General features: G+C 50.5%; 1 long non-coding RNA gene across 1 annotated transcript; it reads right to left on the bottom strand.

Annotated features, from left to right (window-relative positions):
- Positions 1–853: 853 nt before the first annotated feature.
- Positions 854–1,274, bottom strand: LOC123440530. The gene is made up of 2 exons (XR_006630324.1): positions 1,187–1,274; positions 854–1,057 (listed from the first exon to the last, which is right to left on the bottom strand). It is a non-coding gene; the product is annotated as an uncharacterized LOC123440530 (long non-coding RNA).
- Between the last annotated feature and the right edge of the window lie 5,947 nt (positions 1,275–7,221).

Here is a 7,221-nt window from a genome sequence, read left to right as displayed (position 1 = left end):
AGCCACAAAGATTGATCAGACTGTCGGTTCCTCATACCCAACGCTGCTAAAGAATGAGCAGGCTTATTACATGCCCTCGGGCAAAACTCAACATCATAATCAATAAACTCAGTAATAAGCTGGTACTTAATATCAAGAAACAGATGACCCAACCTTGACTGATCTAAAGATGGGGACAACAAAGCCTGCTTCAATATCTGAGAATCAGTCTCAAGGATTATGCGCCCCATACCCAGCTGATTAGCCAAACCGATGGCATGCTGAATCGCAATTGTTTTTGCATGCAAAGCATCATAGGCATGTGTAATCCTTCCATCAGCTGCAAAAATAATAGATCCATTGCTATCACGTGCAAGTGCTCCCCAACCACCGTCTCTAGTCTCTTCCAGAAAAGCACCATCGGTGTTAATTTTAATAATCTCAGCCGGTGGGCATGTCCATCTTGGGGTTGAAGTAGTACTTGATTTAGTCGACGGTTTGAAAAAACGCAGCCACTCATCCGTGCTTCGCTTGATCAAGAAAATAAACTCACCAGTGGATAGCCTGGACTCATTATGATTAGTTTTGTTCCTCTTTGACCACCAAGCCCACAAAAGTGCGACGGTCATCATCTTCTTCTCATACGGGAGTTTCAGAATACAATCCAGCACATGGATCGGGCCTTGACATTCCATCAGTTGCAAACGAATATCCTCAACCTGGAGACCCCGCCAGAGCGGTTTAACACCCTTGCATCGGAAAAATAAGTGACCACCATCCTCAAAGAGCCTATGACAGACAACACAAGATGTGTCCAGGACCACTCCTCTCCTGGCAATATTCATATGCAAAGGATGGCTATTATGGCCGAACCTCCAAAGAAAATGGTGTATTTTTGCCGGGCAATGCAATTTCCATAAATCCCTCCAGACTTTATTCTTCCATGAATCACCAACCGAAGGCCATCCTTCATTGCTACCAGAATTCAGTAGCTCGGTCGCTAAATACACACGGTAAGCAGATTTAACAGAGAACTCCCCTTTTGCATCAAAATGCCATGCAATCCAGTCCTCTGTATCTGCACACAAAGGAATGGAAAAAATCTCGTGGACATCCTCCACGCAAAAAGTGGATCGAACAAGGTTTTCATTCCAACACATACTATCATGGTCGATCAACTCTGATACAGTTTGTACATCGTGAGTACCTCTGTGAGAAATTGGGCGCCTTGTAGTGCCTCTAGGAAGCCACGGATCCTCCCAGATTTTGATATGGGTGCCATCTCCAACCCGCCAAACCATTCCTTGTTTGACCACCTTGACCCCCTGTAAAATACTACGCCACACATAGCTCATACCTTTCACCGGAGAAGCCTTCAAGACGTTTCCATCTGAAAAATACAGAGCCCGGAGAACTGTAGCACAAAGGGATTCCGGCGCTTGAATGAGACGCCAAACTTGCTTTGCTAATATAGCAAGATTGAAGATATGCAGATCGCAAAAGCCTAGCCCCCCTTCCTCCTTATGTTTCATCATTTTCTCCCAAGAGACCCAATGCATAGCACGATCTTTATCATTCTGTGACCACCAATACCGGCATATCATCTGACTAATACTATCACATAGGCCCTTTGTTAAATCAAAGCACACCATAGTATAAGTCGGTATCGTCTGTGCTACTGCTTTAAGCAAAATCTCCTTACCGGCCTTCGATAGACACTTCTCCCTCCACCCTTGTAGTCTCTTCCAAATCCTCTCCTTCAAGTATTCAAAGCATTTAATTTTATTACGACCAACATATGATGGCAACCCAAGATATTTGCCACTTCGTTGGATGCATCAGCCAACCCAAATAAAAATACAAACACCCCCGTCCGCCTAACCGATCTAAATAAAAAAAACGGATTTAACGCATGTCCGTTAGTTTTTTTTTAGGGAGATTGTCCATTTAGATGGCACGGTTAAAGTTGCCCTTAGCGTCTCACACAAAAATGGCGCCGCACGCATGCTCGAGAAAGGCGATGGAATCGGCCGCAAGTGGAAACCCAACCGCAGGCCGTCCTGGGCGGTTGTTGACGGGGAAGCGAGGCCGAGGCTGGGCAACGCCAGCGGCCCGCCCGTCCAGCCCACCGGGCAACGCCAGCATGCCGGCCGACATGGTGGTACCGGCCCCGTCGCTCGTGTCTCGCTGGCGGTCCCCGTCGCCGTCGCCGTCGCCGTCGGCAAGCGTGCAACCATCGCACGTCTCCACCAGGAGGCACGTGCGAGTGCAGGAGAGACGGATGGATAGATACGCGCGACGTGTGGGTGATTACTTCCGTGCAGGGACAAAGCGGAGGCCGCTTTAGTTTCTATTTTTGCGACGGTGCGGCCGGGCCCGCGGGGGCAGAGCGGGAAACCCACCGGCCCGCTTCGCGAAGCTTCCGGACCGTCTGGCCAATGGACGCGCTCTCAACTGCCGCGCGGTCGGCCCTGTTGGGACCGCTCCTGGCCGTCCACCGGCGCAATTCCCGCGCGTGATGCCAAAGGCCGAATAAACCATCTGCAAAGGCTACGCGCACCAGAAGTTGGTGCTGGTAGTGAAATTGGGAGCCTTGCTTCGTTCCGAAAAGGCACTCCTCGCATTTTCTCTGAATACGTTGATGCTCGTTAAGAGTAAGAGCTATTTCAACGGGGATCCATTTCGTTCGTTGTAATTTTGTTTGAATCGTCGCGAACAAAAATGAAGACCTAAAGGGTTTATTCATTTCCAAAATGCGTAAATTCCCCTTCCGCGTCGATCCATTTCACGCCGAAATTTGAGGCTGAAATGCGTCGGCGCAAAGGCGGCGCGCGCCTTCTCATGTTCGCGCGTGTCCATACATGATGCGTGGTCAAAACTAGCGTCATCTTTGTTAACGATGACCATCCACCGCGGGTCCACGCGTCAGTGATCCCATGCATCTTTTTTTAATTCAAGTGCGTGGGAGGGGGGCTCATCCTCTTCTAGAAGTCGCCCTCGTTTCACATCTAGCCACCGCTACTCCCTCGCCAGCGGCAAGCCCCTAGCGACTATGGGTTTCTTCTACAGCAAAGACAAGGGCAAGTTCCCTGCTTTTCCTGTCCTTGCGCTCCCGTCGTCGGCATCTTCCCGTCCGCCTTGGCAGTGGGTCAGCATACTAGTGCACCAGGCGAGGTGGCACTCCCAGCACCGCGTCCCCTTCCCCTACCCCGATGTCACGTTGCCGCACGACTGGAATTTGGATCTGAAGATGCTCCCAATGCCAGCGATGCTGCGGTCGGAGCGGGTGCATGCGGAGGAGGTGAGACGCCGGCGGCAGCAGCTGACACCAGAGCAGCAACGCAACCCCGTGTACACTGAAGACTCTCATGAATGGGAGGCCTGGTTTGCGTGAGAGCACGAGGAGCAGTGTCGCCGTGGCATCCACAACGTGGTGGCTGGACAATCGCCGCCCCTCGTCGTGCACGAAGAAGACCAGGAAGTGGAGGCCGCGTACCAGAATGCGCTGGCGGAAATCGCACGTGCAAGCGAGGAGGAAGCGTGCCTCAAGGAGGAGGAGGAGGGGGCCTACGAGAAGCAGATGGCGGAAGGCATGGCGCTGTCCGCTGTCAACGATGCAGTCGTGCCTCCGTTGGTCCCACTGTCCCCCGTGAAGGCCGAGCCAGGGTCGATGGTCCTCAGGCCCAAGTTGTATGCCTGGGACGGGATAGTGCACGAGTTGGTCAGCACACCACCCATCTGATTGGGTGCGACGCCGGAGTAGGAGGTGGCCTACCTCGAGCACTTGCGGCGGCGGGTGGCGGTAGAGGCCCGGCGGATCGAGTTGATGGAGCTTGAGGGCGAAGCTGATAAGGAGGAGCGACGTGATGCCCATCGAGTGTCGGTGTAGCCACTGGCGAACTACGTCGCTGCCGCCTAGGAGACGGTCTTTCCCTGAGCTGGCCCCGCTCCGACGCTCGACGACCTCATCGGCCCCGAAGATGACGACTAGGAGGATGCATAGGGTAGCGCGCCTCCTCGTTTTTAGTTTATTAAATTTTATGTTTAATGTAATGTGAACTCGTAGGACTATCACTAGCCTTCGAGGTCGACATTAATGTTTAATTAATGGTTTTTATATTTTCAACATATTTATTACAATTTTTTCGCGCCGCCTAAAAATGGATCATGGCCGGGTTGGACGCAAGCGCCGGCCCAATTACAAAAACAGACATGGATGTCCGCAAGCCGACCCAAAAGGACAAAATGCGGCCAAAGCGCGTGTCCGTTTGGGTCCCGTGGTTGGAGTTGCTCTAAGTAAAATAAGAGCATCTACAGTCGGGCGCTCGAATCACGTCTCATATGTTCTCAAATCTGGCACGAACATCATGCATTCAATCATCTCTCGTCACAAAAAGTTCAATTTTTTTGAACTTATCTAGTATTTTAAATGGTTTTACTATTCATGTTCGTGCTCATGTGAGCCCGGGAGCCAAATTGCCGCATCCCCACACATAACAGATCATTTCAAAATATCGGTTCAATAATAAAGGAAAGCAACTCGAGCATGTCGGGGCTATCTTAGGGGTTAATAGAGAAGGCATCGTCGTACTTTCCGCACCTGATCACCACTTCAATGCCATCATCATTGAACACGATGACCTTCAACATGTCGGTAGTAAGCAGTTTGAAGGTCACCATGAAGCCTATCTTGATATCATGGGCAACGACGAAGGTGAGCAACCTTGATCGATGGTGACCCTACCGTTCAAGAGGCGAACAGTCACCCTCGAGGAGCAGCCGATGTTTGTCTTCAGCTCGAACTCCGTCGACACGTAAGACAAGTGCTTCGTGAAGTCCAGCGACATAGGTATGGCCTCTAGGTGGGGGGCCATGATCAACATGCAAAAATTGGTTGCCCCTCCCACCTCATGGTAGTGGACGTAGTTCCGACGCTTGCTGTTGGGGGCTCCTCCGACCGTTCATCGTCCGTGCCAAGGGTCTGGACGGGCGTCACCTCCAATGGCGACACCATGTCCTTGCCCTTGTCTTGATCCATGGATGGCACCACATCCTTCCCCTTGCTCTCCACGTCAATCTGCATAATGTAGAGGTTAAAATGATCAAGATCTGCAATATGAACATTATCGTCATTAAAACCTATCACCCACAACCCCTTTATTTAGTTAGCCTGATAGCCACCACTCCACCTATATGTGTCTCACTCTTCCCCCAACCCATCTACATGAACTCCGACAACAGCCCCTCTCCCAACCCCAACCCCATCCCCAACCCCTTCCCTTAGGGCATTGGATGAAGGGCATCCTTGCTAGGGTGCTCGCTGAGTGACTGCACCAAGTTTGCGAACACCATGGAAGTGTGATCAAACTTTAGCAACATGGAAGAACTGCGTAAAGAGGCAAACGTTGTGGTGAAGAAGGTCATGACGCATGAGCTGAAGACACGGATTCCTGACCCAGTGAAGGGTGCTATGTCAGTGGACATACTTCGTTGGGACATGAATCAAGCCGACTCCGATGATGCTGGACAGAGGGTGAGGTGGGCCAAGTACAAACACTATCGACGTCCTCATACGATCGTGCGACGGTGTACTTCACCACAAACAGTGCGGTGGTGCCATTGAAGGAGGATTAAGAACTGGTGCATATGGAGGTGGAAGAAGATGCACTAGACTTGATAGTAAGGGCGCCGGTGCCAGGACGCTCAAGCCTGGTCATCGAGCTAGATTTCGGTGAGGAAGAAGATATGAAGAAGACCAAGAGCAAGACCAAGGACAAGGCCACCTGTCGCTCCAATCGCATCTCGGACCCCCGAGGATAAGATCCGCGTACTATGTAATATGAACCCTAATTCCCATCCCTCTTGTACTCAATCTGGATCAGGAACCTCTGACCCAATCCCCTAGTCATAGAGATACCCCGATTCCCCAATCCCCTAACTTGAATCTACACTCGAATCGAATGCAAAGTAGTACGTGCGAAGGGGAAAATTGCTTACCGCCATTGCCAAAGTGTTGCGCAGCGGATTTAGGTGAAGGTGGTCGGAGGTCGACTTGTTGTTCCTGATCTGATGCACGCCACCACCGCTGTAGGTGAGTTTAGAGAGGGGAGAGCGGATAGGGGAGAGTGAGCGGTGAGGGAAGATGAGGGTAATAATTGTCGGTGCTTCGGGAAGCAACGCGGGTTCTCGAGGGTGGCTCCTCGTGTGCAACTCCCGTCGCCCAAGTGCCTCGATAGGACCAGGCTCCCAACAAACTATCGATGTCAGCGTGCCTCGGGAGACAGACCCAAACCTGCTTTAAACTTCGTGCGATGCAGACCCAATAGTGAATGCACGCAATCAATTAGCCTGTTTTCTTCACGCGCGGGCCTGGTTGGCCCATATGCGGGCAACGAAACACGCCCTATGTGCACATGCACATGTGTACCAGTGTGTAAACGTGTGTGTGTTCATTCGTCATTGCTATAATAGAAAATAAGTTATATCATTAGACAAACTTCGTATTCAGAAGGACCACTATCAATTGAAAAACTAAGCCCATAAATTTAATCAAGTTGGTGATGAGCCCGTACACCACACATGGAAAACTTATAACCCCTTTGGTCATAGCTCTTGGAAAAGCTAACGACTCGAGTAAAATGCATAAACCATTGTTTTTGCGTCATAGCTTTCGGAAAACCATCACTTTATAAAACGTGACACTTCGCACCGCATCAAAATTTTGATAATAGCAAAAAACACTCATCCATTTTCTCAGTGCGTATTGACGTGGCCAATCACTCGCAGGCCGACAATGATGGATGACGCATCGTTACCGACCGTGTTTTTTTCCACTCGAGATGAAGTTGTTGGGCTCCCATCTCTAACTCATATCCCTCACTCGCATCCCTCTCCCTCTATCCCTCACCTCTCTCGCATGGGCATGGCGGCGGTGGCGGCTCCGGATCCATCGACAAGGCCGTGGTGGGGGGCAAGGTGTGGTGAACATAGCGAGTCACCTTGGCCGGCCGGCGTGGCAGGGGGCAATGATATGTCTCCAATGTATCTATAATTTTTTATTGCTCCATGCTAATATATTATCATTCTAGAATACTTTTGGGGTATTTATTTACCAATTTATATTATTTTTAAGCACTAACCTATTAACACAGTGTCGAGTGCCAGTTGTTGTTTTGTGCATGTTTTTCACTTTTCAGGTTTTCCATACCAAATGAAGTCCAATTGCCCTGAAACTTTTTGGTG

The sequence above is a fragment of the Hordeum vulgare genome, chromosome 3H (genome assembly GCF_904849725.1).
Source record: "Hordeum vulgare subsp. vulgare chromosome 3H, MorexV3_pseudomolecules_assembly, whole genome shotgun sequence".
NCBI lineage: Eukaryota > Viridiplantae > Streptophyta > Magnoliopsida > Poales > Poaceae > Hordeum > Hordeum vulgare.
The sequence above is the reverse complement of the archived record's forward strand: the minus strand, read 5'-3'. Positions and strand labels throughout refer to the sequence as shown.